This window comes from Mustela erminea, chromosome 4 (genome assembly GCF_009829155.1).
Source record: "Mustela erminea isolate mMusErm1 chromosome 4, mMusErm1.Pri, whole genome shotgun sequence".
Taxonomy (NCBI): Eukaryota; Metazoa; Chordata; class Mammalia; order Carnivora; family Mustelidae; genus Mustela; species Mustela erminea.
Window position 1 is genome coordinate 119638567 of NC_045617.1, and position 13098 is coordinate 119651664.

Genomic DNA, 13098 nt, shown 5'->3' on the forward strand with positions numbered 1-13098 from the left:
CTTGGTGGCTCAGTCAGTTAAGCTTCTGCCTTTGGCTCATGAGGGTCATGATCCCAGGGTCCTGGGATTGAGATCTGCATCAGGCTCCCTGCTTCGTGGGGAGCGTGCTTCTCTCTCTCTCTGCCTGCCACTCCCGTTGCTTGTGCTCTCGCTCTCTGTCAAGTAAATTAGTAAATATTCTTAAAAAAAAAAAAAAAAAAGAAAAGGCAATATACTACGGAAGACTGATATTACACTGTCACTAAGACCCTGTAGTACTGATGGTGGCAGGGTGTGTAGGCAACTGGACCAACAGAACAGATAAATGGCAAAAGATGTACTATTCAATAAATAAGAATGGAATAATTGTGTATACCTTCATCGTGCATAAAAATATATTCCAAATGAACAAAGTACTAAAATATTAAAAAAATTAAAAGTTTCAGATGAAACATAAAAGAAATAACTATATGACTTTAAGGTAGGGCAGTATTTATTTTGTTAGACACACAAATTTTTAAAAACATAAGAATACATAAAACAGCTAATAATAAACATAAAAGAAATAATCAGTATTAATACAATAATAGTGGACGACTTTGACACTCCAGTTACAATGGATAGATCATCTGAAGAGAAAAATCAACAAGGACACAGTGGCTTTGAATGACATATCGAACCACTTGGATCAAACACAAATATTCAGAACATTCCATCCTAAAACAACAGAATACACATTCTTTTTAAGTGCACATGGAACACTTCCAGAATACATCACATGTTAGGCCACAAAATAAGTCTCAACAAATTGAAAAAGACTGAAGTCATACCATGCATCTTTTCCAGCCACAGTGCTATGAAACCAGAAATTAACCACAAGAAAAAAGCCTTGAAAGAGCACAAATACATGGAGGTTACTTAACATGCTGCTAAAGAGTGAACGGGTCAACCAAGAAATTAAAGAAAGAATAAAAAAATACATGGACACAAATGAAAATGAAAACACAATGGTCCAAAATCTTTAGGATTCAGTAAAAGTTGTTTTAAGAGGGAAGTTTATAACCATATAGGCATACCTCAAGAAGAAAGAAAAATCTCAAAAAAACTTCACATTATCTCTAAAGGAGTTATGAAAGAACAACAAACAAAACTCAAAACCAGTTAGAAGGAGGAAAATAATAAAGATTAGAACAGAAATAAGTGAAATAGAAAGTAAACATACAATAGAACAAATGAATGAAACCAGGAACTGTTTTTTTTGAAAGATCAACAAAATAGATAAACCTTCAACCAGACTCATAAAAAAAGAGAGAGAGGACTCAAGCAAAATCAGAAATGAAAGAGGAGAAATAAAAACCAACACCGCAAAAATACAAAGGAATATAAGAAAATATTATGAAAAATTGTATCCCAATGAATTTGACAACCGAGAAGAAATGAATAAATTCCTAGAAACATATAAACTATCAAAACTGAATCAGAATGAAATAGAAAATCTGAACAGATCAATTATCAACAATAAAATTGAGTTAGTAATCAAAACACTCCCAACAAACAAATGTCTTGGACCAGATGGCCTTATAGGGGAATCCTGCCAAATATTTAAAGAAGAGCTAATACCCATTCTCAAAACATTCCAAAAAATAGAAGAGGAAAGAAAACTTCCAAATTCATTCTGGGAGGCCAGCATTATCCTGGTACCAAAACCAAATAAAGACACTACAAAAAGAGAGAACTATAGGCCAGTATCTCAGATGAACATAGATGAGAAATTCCTTAACAAAATATTAGCAAACTGAATCCAACAATACATTAAAAGAATCATTCACCACTACCAAATGGGATTTATTCCTGGGTTGCAAGTGTGGTTCAATATTTGCAAATCAATCAATGTGCTATATTACATCAATAAGAGAAATATAAAAACCATATGATCATTTCAATAGATGCGGAAACAACATTTCGTTAAGTAAAACACCCATTCATGACAAAAACCCTCAAAAAGTGGGGATAGAGGTAACATAATAAAGGCCATACATGAAAAAACCACAGCTAACATCATACTCAGTGGTAAAAAATGGAGAATTTTCCTCCTAAGATCAGGAACAAGGATATCCACTCTCACTACCTTTATTCAGCATAGTATTGGAATCCTAGCCATCATAGTCACTCAAGAAAAAGGAATAAAATATACCCATATTGCTAAGGAGAAGTAAAATGGTCACTATTTGCAGATGACATACTACATACAGGAAAACTGAAAGATTGCACCAAAAAACCTGCCAGAACTGAGAAATTCAGTAGAATTGATAAATAAATTCATCATACTCAATGATAGAAAACTGAAAGCTTCCCTCCTAAGATCAGGAACAAGTATGTCTACTCTCACCACTTTTATTCAAAATAGTACTGGATCAGCCATAAAAAAAAAAAAATGAAATCTTGTCTTTTGCAAAAACATGGATAGATCTAGATGTTAGTGCTAAGTAAAGTCAATCAGAGAAGGACAAATACCATGTGATTTCACTCATATGTGGAATTTAAGAAACAAAACAAATAATCAAAGGAGAAAAAAGAGAGAGACAAACCAAGACACAGGCTCTTAACCTTAGAAAACAAACGGTGGTTTGGGTTGGTGGGGGATGGGTGAAATAGGCGATGGGGATTAAAGAGGGCACTTGTGATGAGCACCAAGTGACACATAGAATTGTTGATCACTATAATTGTACACCTGAAACTAATATAACACTATGTAAACTATAAAGAATTTAAAAAGGAACATAAAAATAAAAAAAGTTAACAAATATGGCCACATTAAAATTAGAAACTTTTGTCAAAGTACACCTGAAGAAAGAAAACCCAAAAGCCACAAACTAGATTTGTTTGTATCACACATAATTTACACAGGATTACATCCAGAACATTTAACAATAATCCAAGAGAAAAATAGTCGAAAGATGTGAATAGGCATTTTACAAAAAAGGAAATATAAATGACAATAAATATATTAAAAAGTATGTATATTCACCATAGTTATAAAAGATGGTGAATTACAAATGCTTTTGAAATCATATTTATAAATCACTAGATAGACAAAACCCAAAGTACTTAACATTAACAAGTTTACTTGGCCAGGGACTCAGGATGCCAAAGTGAGAGATGTTTACATTGGCTTTCTGCCAAAGCCAGAAAGAAGGTGCTAGGTCCAAGGATTGAAAAAAGTGCCCAAGAACAAGCAGGGCACCAAATCTGAAAGCAAACAGTAAGAAAAACGTTTTGGGGATTGAAATGAGATAACCAGACAATCAAGATTAAATGACCCAGAGGCAGAAACTTTTGAACTCAGAAATAGGCCTGGTTTGCTGATGGATTTCTAGCACAGTTTGCTGGGAACTCTGACCAGTGATGAAAGAGATTGTGTCTCTCCTGGAATTGGCAGAGTTAGAATCAAAGAAAATTAAATTTAAGGCACGGCGGAGGAGGGGCAACAGAGGATGAGATGCAAGTGTCCTGAGCCAGGGTCTAATAGGACGTATGCAAAGATTAAACAGCTGTCCAGTCCAGGCAGATTTTAGATCCCAAGGGCAATAAATCTGTGGGGTTATAGTCGTACCCAGCCATAAAGAGGTGAATCTGGCCATGGATTTCAAAGGATCTCTGCAAGATGGTACAGGTGGTTGTGAGAACCCAAATCTGGCCTTTAGGGAAAAGAAACAGCATATCGCAGGTGAAAATATTCAGATCTCACACCTATTGGCCATATCAGAGCTGGGGATGGACTAGAATAAAATAAATGGACAGAACAGAGGCAGCCTGGTCAAACATGATAGAGATTAGGTAAGGATGCTATAGCCCACTTCTGGTCACTCCTTTTTTCAGAATGCACTTGCCTCATTTTATCCAGGGAGACTTAAGGAGAGGAATGTGTGTAGATCCAATGCATATTACTATAATGTTACTACACCCATGTTGTCAGTGTATCTCCTCTCCAAATTCTATAATTCCCAACCATAAAGGACCTCAGTAGTTCAATTTCAGTAGTCTTACATAAATGGATGCGGGTCAGTTTACAGAAAAGCAGGCCACAGGAGATGGTAAGTAGAAAAACATTGCTTAAAAAAGCGTGATATGTATCACCTGGCATCACGAAGAAATTAAATCATAGACTGAGCTAGTTCATAAATATTTGTAGCCACAAATGGGCTACAGCATTTGAATTCTCAGCTTAGTAACATTTCCTTTTGTTTGCCCTTCAGGGTCAGACTGATATTGAGTGTGATTCTCTACTACCACCTAGTGGAAATTCCATCTTTTGAAGTCCTCTTCCTTCCTTCCTTCTTTCCTTCCTTTCCTTTCCTTTTCTTTCTTTCGTTCTTTCTTTCTTTCGCTTTCTTTCTTTCTTTCTTTCTTTCTTTCTTTCTTTCTTTCTTTCTTTCTTTCTTTCTTTCTTTCTTTTTCTTCTTCTTCTTCCTTCCTTCCTCTCTCTTTCTTTCTTTTAATAATTATGTTATATTAGTCACTATACAGTACATCATTAGTTTTTTATGTAGTGTTCCATGATTCATCATTTGCATATAACACCCAGTGCTCCAAGAAATCCATGCCCTCCTTAATACCTGTCCCTAGTCTCACCCATCTACCCTGCTCCCTTCCTCTCCAAAACCCTCAGTTTGTTTCCTGGAGTCCATAGTCTCTCATGGTTCTTCTCCCCCTCTGATTTACCCCTCTTCATTTTTCCCATCCTTCTCCTAATGTCCTCCATATTATTCCTTATGTTGCAAAAGTAAGTGAAACCATATGACAATTGACTCTCTCTGCTTGACAAATTTCACTCAGGATAATCTCCTCCCGTTCCATCCATGTTGATGCAAAGCTGGGTATTCATCCTTTCCGATGGCTGAATAATACTCTTTTGTGTATACGGACCACATCTTCTTTACCCCTTTGTCTGTTGAAGGACATCTCAGCTCTTTCCACAGTTTGGTTATTGTGGACATTGCTGCTATGAACATTGGGGTGCATATGGTCCTTCTTTTCATTACGTCTGTATATTTGGGATAAATACCTAATAGGGCAATTGCTGAGTCATAGGGTAGCTCTATTTTTAACTTTTTGAGGAACCTCCACACTGTTTTCCAAAGTGGCTGCACCAACTTGCCTTCCCACCAGCAGTGTAAGAGGGTTCCCCTTTCTCCACATCCTCTCCAAAATTTGTTTCCTGCTTTGTCAATTCTTGCCATTCTAACTTGTGTAAGGTGGTATCTTAATGTGGTTTTGATTCGAATTTTCCCCGCGGCTAATGATAATGAACATTTTTTCATGTGTCTGTTAGCCATATGTATGTCTTCTTTGGGGAAGTGTTTGTTCATGTCTTCTGCCCATTTTTTTTGACTTACTTGTTTATTGGATGTTGAGTTTGAGAAGTTCTTGTTTTTTTAAGACAATTCAGTTTTCTTATTTTTTAAATATTTTATCTTATTTATTTGACACACAGAGAGAGATCACAAACAGGCAGAGAAGCAGGTAGAGAGAGAGGGGAACCCTGAGATCATGACCTGAGCTGGAGGCAGAGGCTTAACCCACTGAGCCACCCAGGAGCCCTGAGAAGATCTTTATATATTTTGGATATCAGCCCTTTATTTTGTCATTTGCAAATATCTTCTCCCATTCCGTGGGCTGTCTCTTTGTTTTGTTGGCTGTTTCCTTTGCTGTGTAGAAATTAAAGTCCCATTTCTTAGAATTTAAAAAAATTACACAGTAAATACCTGAACTCATTTTTGTTATACAGTGTTCAAACCATACAGAATGGTATAAGGCAGGTATATATGGCAGGAAAAATTCTAGGATGTCAACTGAGGATTGTTTTGTCATTCTGCTTTCGAGGCAGATTAAGACATTTCCCCTTCATGCCTTGGGTGACCACAGCAGAACAATGATGATCAAAAGATACAGCTCTTGCATTTAAAATTTGCTTTTACAACATGGACGGGACTGGAAGAGATTATGCTGAGTGAAATAAGTCAAGCAGAGAGAGTCAATTATCATATGGTTTCACTTATTTGTGGAGCATAACAAATAGCATGGAGGACATGGGGACTTAGAGTGGAGAAGGGAGTTGGGGGAAATTGGAAGGGGAGGTGAACCATGAGAGACTATGGACTCTGAAAAACAATCTGAGGATTTTGAAGGGACGGGGGGTGGGAGGTTGGGGTACCAGGTGGTGGGTATTATAGAGGGCACGGATTGCATGGAGCACGGGGTGTGGTGCAAAAATAATGAATACTGTTATGCTGGAAATAAAAAATAAAAAAAATAAAAAATTAAAAAAAAAATTTGCTTTTAAACACCGTGGTAGAGGCAAGAGGAAAGAAAGACCTTGATTAGTAAATGTCTGAGCCGGGCTTATGACATAAATTACAGATTTGTGAAGGACTCTTGAAGAAGTCAGAGCCAGTTTCCCTGCTTTGGAGCTGATACAGAATCTGTGGGCTGAGGTGAGGGTGCCAGTCTGAGGGTCTTGTGCCCTATAATCCTTTAAAACTGTGTTGGGGGTGCCTGGGTGGCTCAGGGTCCTCTCAGGATCCTGGGATCGAGCCCTACATCAAGCTCTCTGCTCAGCAGGGAGCCTGCTTCCCGCTCTTCCTCTGCCTGCCTCTCTATCTACTTGTGATCTCTCTCTCTTTCTGTCAAATAAATAAATAAAATCTTTAAAAAAAACTGTCAGAGATGATCAGTCGTCCCCACATTCAGATAGTTGGCATAAGAAGATGGGCCCCGAGGGGGTGTATTGTCTCTGTTATACAAATTTGAACAGAATAATGATATTTCCAAAAGTTTCTAAACTGTCTTTGCTTAATATTCAATAGACTGGGCTGTCATCTGTGCTGGAGAAGGAAAAATCCTGGCAAGGAAAGGAATACGGAGTTTTTGAGAGGCAGGGTGCCGGATGCTCAGGCACCATGATCAAGAATCACCCTAATTACTCTTTAGCGATGGGTAGAAGGAAGTTGACTTGTACTTCTGTGAAGCCAGTAAGAAGTCAGCCAGGTGCCTTACTTCGGTTTCTCCCCCCCCACCCCCTTTCTGCCTTTCTTCCTTCCCTTCTTCCTTCCTTTCCTTGCTCTCTCCCTCCCCCAGTTTCTTTCTTTCTTTTTAATATTTTATTTATTTATGTGTGTGTGTGAGCATGAGAGAGAAACCATGAGCAGGGGGGAGAGGCTGAAGGAGAAGGAGAAGAAGACTCCCCACTGAGTAGGGAGCCCAATTTGGGACTCGATCCCAGAACCCTGAGATCATGATCTGAACCTAAGGCACAAGGCAGATGCTTAATGGACTGGGCCACTCAGGTGCCCATCCCCCCCTCCCTCTACCTTTCTTTTTGGTGGGCAGTAAAGCAATGTTTATTGAGCTATAGTACAAAGCTCCTGAAGAGGGAGGGGACTTGAGAGGATTGCCCCTTACTTTGGTTTCTACCAGAAACAGTTCCTGAGTCAAGGACATGAGTGAAGGCAGATGCGGGAAACTTCAGTAGCAGACTGGGGAGAAGCTAGACAGGGAAGGGAGGGTAGCCAGCAAACGGTGAATGACTGGAGCTGAGTACCGTAGGGAACTCTAGGAAATGATGGGGACCTCATGCCTCAGAGTCATCCCTGCTGAGGAACAAGGGATCTAACTTCCATCAGTCATGGTTGAAAACTGCTTCCTTTCCCTTCTAGTTCACTGTGAGTGGGGTCAGTGACCTTTGGAGAAAACCTTCAGGAAAGAGATGGAAATGCTACAAGTAGGAGCCAGCCAGTGTGCAGTGCAGGGGTAAGGCCTAAGAAATTTGGGCAGGCAGTGGTAGAATCGGGCAACCCCTGTTTTGTTTCTAGTTGGAAAACCCTTGGAGCGTCCTATGGCCTCGAACTTCCATATTCTCTGCCATCAGAATCAAAGGATTTCCTATTTTCATTTTCTTCAGTTGTGCCCAAGTCTTCAGTACAATCATTAAATGTTCAAGTCCCACCTTAGAAATTCCTTCCTTAATAAGGAGTAGCCCTAGGGCCAAATATGAGACCTAATTTGCTCCAGCCGCCATAACAAAGTCCTACAGACTGGGAGGCTTACACAGCAGAAGTTTATTTTCTCATAGCTGTGAAAGCTGGAAGTGTTCAAAGTGTCAGTGCGGTTGGTCTCCTCTGAAGCCTCTTGCCTTGGCTTGGAGATGGCCATCTTCTGTGTCTTCACATGGCCTTCCCTCTGTGTATGGCTGTGTTCTAAACTCTTCTCCTTATTAAAGGACATCAGTCATATTAGATTAGGTCCTACCCTCTGGATAGAATCCCGACTCTGCACGAGGCACTTTGTGACAACTTCTTCCCACCCCTGGGGCTGGGAAGAAGTGATTCATTATTGATGGGGGATAGAAGACTATGTCTCCATTAACATTATGGGGGTTGGGGTTTGGGCACCCATTCCCTCCAGGAAGGGATGAACATTAAGTTTCCCTACTCACTTTCACTGACATCACCCTGGTGTGTTTGTGTTATGTTGGAGGGTTGGAAGTCTGAGCTTCTCAGCTGGCCTTTGCTGGTGTTTAGTGGGTTTGGCTGGAGTAGAGCAATTGTCTAAAATTTTCTGCCTTGCTAGGCTGCTCCCACCTCTTCCCCAGCCATTCCTGTTAACTCTCTTTTCCCATGTTTCTGGGTTGTTGGCTTTTTAAGTCTGAGATACTTAAGGCAAAAGGGAATCTCAGGGACCTCATCATCGTGTGATTCCTTGGGTCCTGAAGTAGCGAGCCCGTCTGCTTTCTCTCTATCTTTTGGGGTCTTCTTATACTTGTTTTTATGTCCATGGGCTAATTGTATTTAGCAGGAGGAACAGGAAAAAGTACGTCTACTCTATCTCTTCAAAGTGGAATTCTTCTCCCCATATGTTTTGAAGTTGACAAGGAAATTCTCATTGTTTAAATATATGTAAGTTTATGGTCAATATTGGCATTTAGAAAATAAAACTGTTACATCATTTAAAAATGTATCCAACTCTGCCTTCGGATCAGGTCATGACCCCCCAGTCGTGGGATTCAGGCCCATGTTGGGCTCTCCACTTAGCAGGGAGCCTGCTTCCTCCTGTCTTTCTCTCTGCTTGCCTCTCTGCCTACTTGTGATCTCTCTCTGTCAAATAAATAAATAAAATCTTAAAAAAAAAATGTATCCAAGATTTTATACCCGGCAACTGTTTCCTAAATATAAAGACATTTTTACTTTGTTTTTCTTTTCTCCAATTTTATTCTCAGCTTGCCTAACTTTATTTTTTTATTTTATATTTTTTATAAACATATATTTTTATCCCCAGGGGTACAGGTCTGTGAATTGCCAGGTTTACACACTTCACAGCACTCACCAAAGCACATACCCTCCCCAATGTCCATAACCCCACCCCCCTTCTCCCAACCCCCTTCCCCCCAGCAACCCTCAGTTTGTTTTGTGAGATTAAGAGTCACTTATGGTTTGTCTCCCTCCCAATCCCATCTTGTTTCATTGATTCTTCTCCTACCCACTTAAGCCCCCATGTTGCATCACCACTTCCTCATATCAGGGAGAGCATATGATAGCTGTCTTTCTCTGCTTGACTTATTTCGCTAAGCATGATACGCTCTAGTTCCATCCATGTTGTCGCAAATGGCAAGATTTCATTTCTTTGGATGGCTGCATAGTATTCCATTGTGTATATACCACATCTTCTTTATCCATTCATCTGTTGATGGGCATCTAGGTTCTTTCCATAGTTTGGCTATTGTGGACATTGCTGCTATAAACATTCGGGTGCACGTGCCCCTTCGGATCACTACGTTTGTATCTTTAGGGTAAATACCCAGTAGGGCAATTGCTGGGTCATAGGGCAGTTCTATTTTCAACATTTTGAGGAACCTCCATGCTGTTTTCCAGAGTGGTTGCACCAGCTTGCATTCCCACCAACAGTGTAGGAGGGTTCCCCTTTCTCCACATCCTCGCCAGCATCTGTCATTTCCTGACTTGTTGATTTTAGCCATTCTGACTGGTGTGAGGTGATATCTCATTGTGGTTTTGATTTGTATTTCCCTGATGCCGAGTGATATGGAGCACTTTTCATGTGTCTGGTGGCCATCTGGATGTCTTCTTTGCAGAAATGTCTGTTCATGTCCTCTGCCCATTTCTTGATTGGATTATTTGTTCTTTGGGTGTTGAGTTTGCTAAGTTCTTTATAGATTTTGGACACTAGTCCTTTATCTGATATGTCGTTTGCAAATATCTTCTCCCATTCTGTCATTTGTCTTTTGATTTTGTTAACTGTTTCCTTTGCTGTGCAAAAGCCTTTGATCTTGATGAAACCCCAATAGTTCATTTTTGCCCTTGCTTCCCTTGCCTTTGGCGATGTTCCTAGGAAGATGTTGCTGCGGCTGAGGTCGAAGAGGTTGCTGCCTGTGTTCTCCTCAAGGATTTTGATGGATTCCTTTCGCACATTGAGGTCCTTCATCCATTTTGAGTCTATTTTTGTGTGTGGTGTAAGGAAATGGTCCAATTTCATTTTTCTGCATGTGGCTCTCCAATTTTCCCAGCACCATTTGTTGAAGAGACTGTCTTTTTTCCATTGGAGACTCTTTCCTGCTTTGTCGAAGATTAGTTGACCATAGAGTTGAGGGTCTATTTCTGGGCTCTCTATTCTGTTCCATTGATCTATGTGTCTGTTTTTGTGCCAGTACCATGCTGTCTTGATGATGACAGCTTTGTAATAGAGCTTGAAGTCCGGAATTGTGATGCCACCAACTTTGGCTTTCTTTTTCAATATCCCTTTGGCTATTCGAGGTCTTTTCTGGTTCCATATAAATTTTAGAATTATTTGTTTAAAATAAATAAATCTTTAAAAAAGATTTTGTGGAGAATATTTTCAAAGGCGTAAAAATTCTTCACCAAATTGTTCCTCCTTATTTCCTCTTAAACCCGCTATTCACTTCCTTGGAAGAACATGGTGTTTAGTGCCACCCAAAGTGGGCGCAGACACCCAGAACTATTGATTTCTGCATCACAGTCTCTTAAACGCCAATTTTGAAAGCACTTCTGGGGAATCCGCGATGTCCAGCCACAAAGTCAGCGAAAAGTTCCGTACAAAGAAATAAGCCCTGTTCTGTGCGTCCATGATATGCAAGCCATTGCACTCCCTTGTCATTTGTTACCTTACAAGGAGACCTATGAGGCCCGGGGAAGGCAAGAGCCACCAGGTCTGTGCCTGCGGTAAGCGGCAATCCGAGCGGCGTGGGCTGCCCTAGGAGAAGGAAGCTTTCTCCCCTCAGCTTGCCTAACTTTTATCCTAAATTTAAACACGCAAAATATTTTGGTTGGTCACCATATTTTACTTCTCTGCAAAACCGAAATCTGTAGGGATGAATGGCTGGTTCAGTCAGTAGAACATGTGACTCTTGATCTCAGGGTTGTAAGTTTGAGCCCCAGGTTGGGTGTAGAGATTGCTTAGAAATAAAATCTTAAAAAAACCCCAACAATCTATCAAATCTATCAAAATGAATTTTTATTGCCATAAATTTCTAAGAGTTAAAATGTTTCTTCTGTGCTCTTTCTGCCATCCTTCCGTGCTGCCGTTATGGTGCACGCGAATGCCCTGGCAGATGCCTTCCAGAACAGTAACATCGTTGAAAAGAGAGGCAAACACCAGGTTTTTATTAAGCCATGTTCCAAAGTCATCATCCAGTTTCTTACTGTGATGAGGAAGCACGGTCACATTGTCGAATTTGAAATCGATGATGATCACAGAGCTAGGAAAATTGTTGTGAACATCACGGGCAGGTGATGGAGTAATCAGCCTCAGATTTAATGTACAACTGAAAGATCTAGAAAATGGCAGAATAACCTGCTCCCATCCTACATTGCCCTGACAACCTCAGCTGGCATCATGGACCGTGAAGAAGCAAGACGAAAGCACACAGGAGGGAGAATCCTGGGATTCTTTTTTCTAGGGATGTAATACATACATGCAAATAAAATGCCCTTAATGGGGAAAAAAATGTTTCTTTTGTTTGACTGTTTGCAATCTGGCATAATATATAATAGATCAAAAGCATATAAATTTATTAGACATTTTAGTAAATAATTATCAGCCAGAAAAAAGTAAAATTACCTTGACAATGAATCTCTTTAGGATATAGATGGCCCTTTCCCCAATTAATTTAATGTATCTGTGGATAAATAATACTTATTTCTGGAATGAGACAAAAATGTAGCGTTAGTTTTATTTTGAATTTTCCTTCTAAGCTTGGAAATTTTGTGCATATAGATAAGTAGGTGGTAATGGATGGAATTTTGTTGTAGCAGTTTCGCTTAACTGCTTGAATTTCTGCAGAATTTTATTTTCTAAATTACATAGTGAAGTATCATCAAAAACTATTTTAAATAATGTAACAACTTATAACTTGGTTAGATTCTCCTTCTATTTTGTTGGAAGCAAATTATAAACTACCTGACCTACAAAAATAATTTGTGGGGGTAGAGGGTGGTAGAAATGGGTGAATTGTTTTGTTTTGTTTTTTAGTTTAAACAACTAAATTTTATTTATTTATTTAAAAAGATTTTATTTATTTATTTGACAGAGAGAGATCACAAGTAGGCAGAGAGGCAGGCAGAGAGAGAGAGAGAGGAGGAAGCAGACTCCCCGTCGAGCAGAGAGCCCGATGCGGGACTCGATCCCAGGACCCTGAGATCATGACCCAAGCCGAAGGCAGCGGCTTAACCCACTGAGCCACCCAGGCGCCCCAAACAACTAAATTTTAAAATGAAAAGGGAAAAGGTATGTTTGCACTATGCTTGACATAATGACCTAATGCTAAGGCCCAGAAGCATCACAATGGAAACTTTTGATCTCATTTTAGGGTTTTTAATCAAATTTATTGAGGTGTAGTTTACATAAGACAAATGGAAATATTGAAGTATTCAGTGTCATGAGTTCTGGCAAATGTATGTACCATGTAACCACTACACCAAACAATATACAGAGTATTTTGGTTGTCCCCCAAGTTTCCTCTGGCCCTTTTGTAGTCTGTCCTCCTACTCTTTGTACTTCCTACTTTCCCCAGCTAATCATAGGATTTTTATC

At 39.6% G+C, this 13098-nt stretch overlaps 1 pseudogene; it reads left to right on the plus strand.

Moving 5' to 3' along the window:
• Positions 1 to 11508: 11508 nt before the first annotated feature.
• On the plus strand, positions 11509 to 12508 carry LOC116588942 (annotated as a pseudogene).
• The last annotated feature ends 590 nt before the right edge of the window (positions 12509 to 13098 follow it).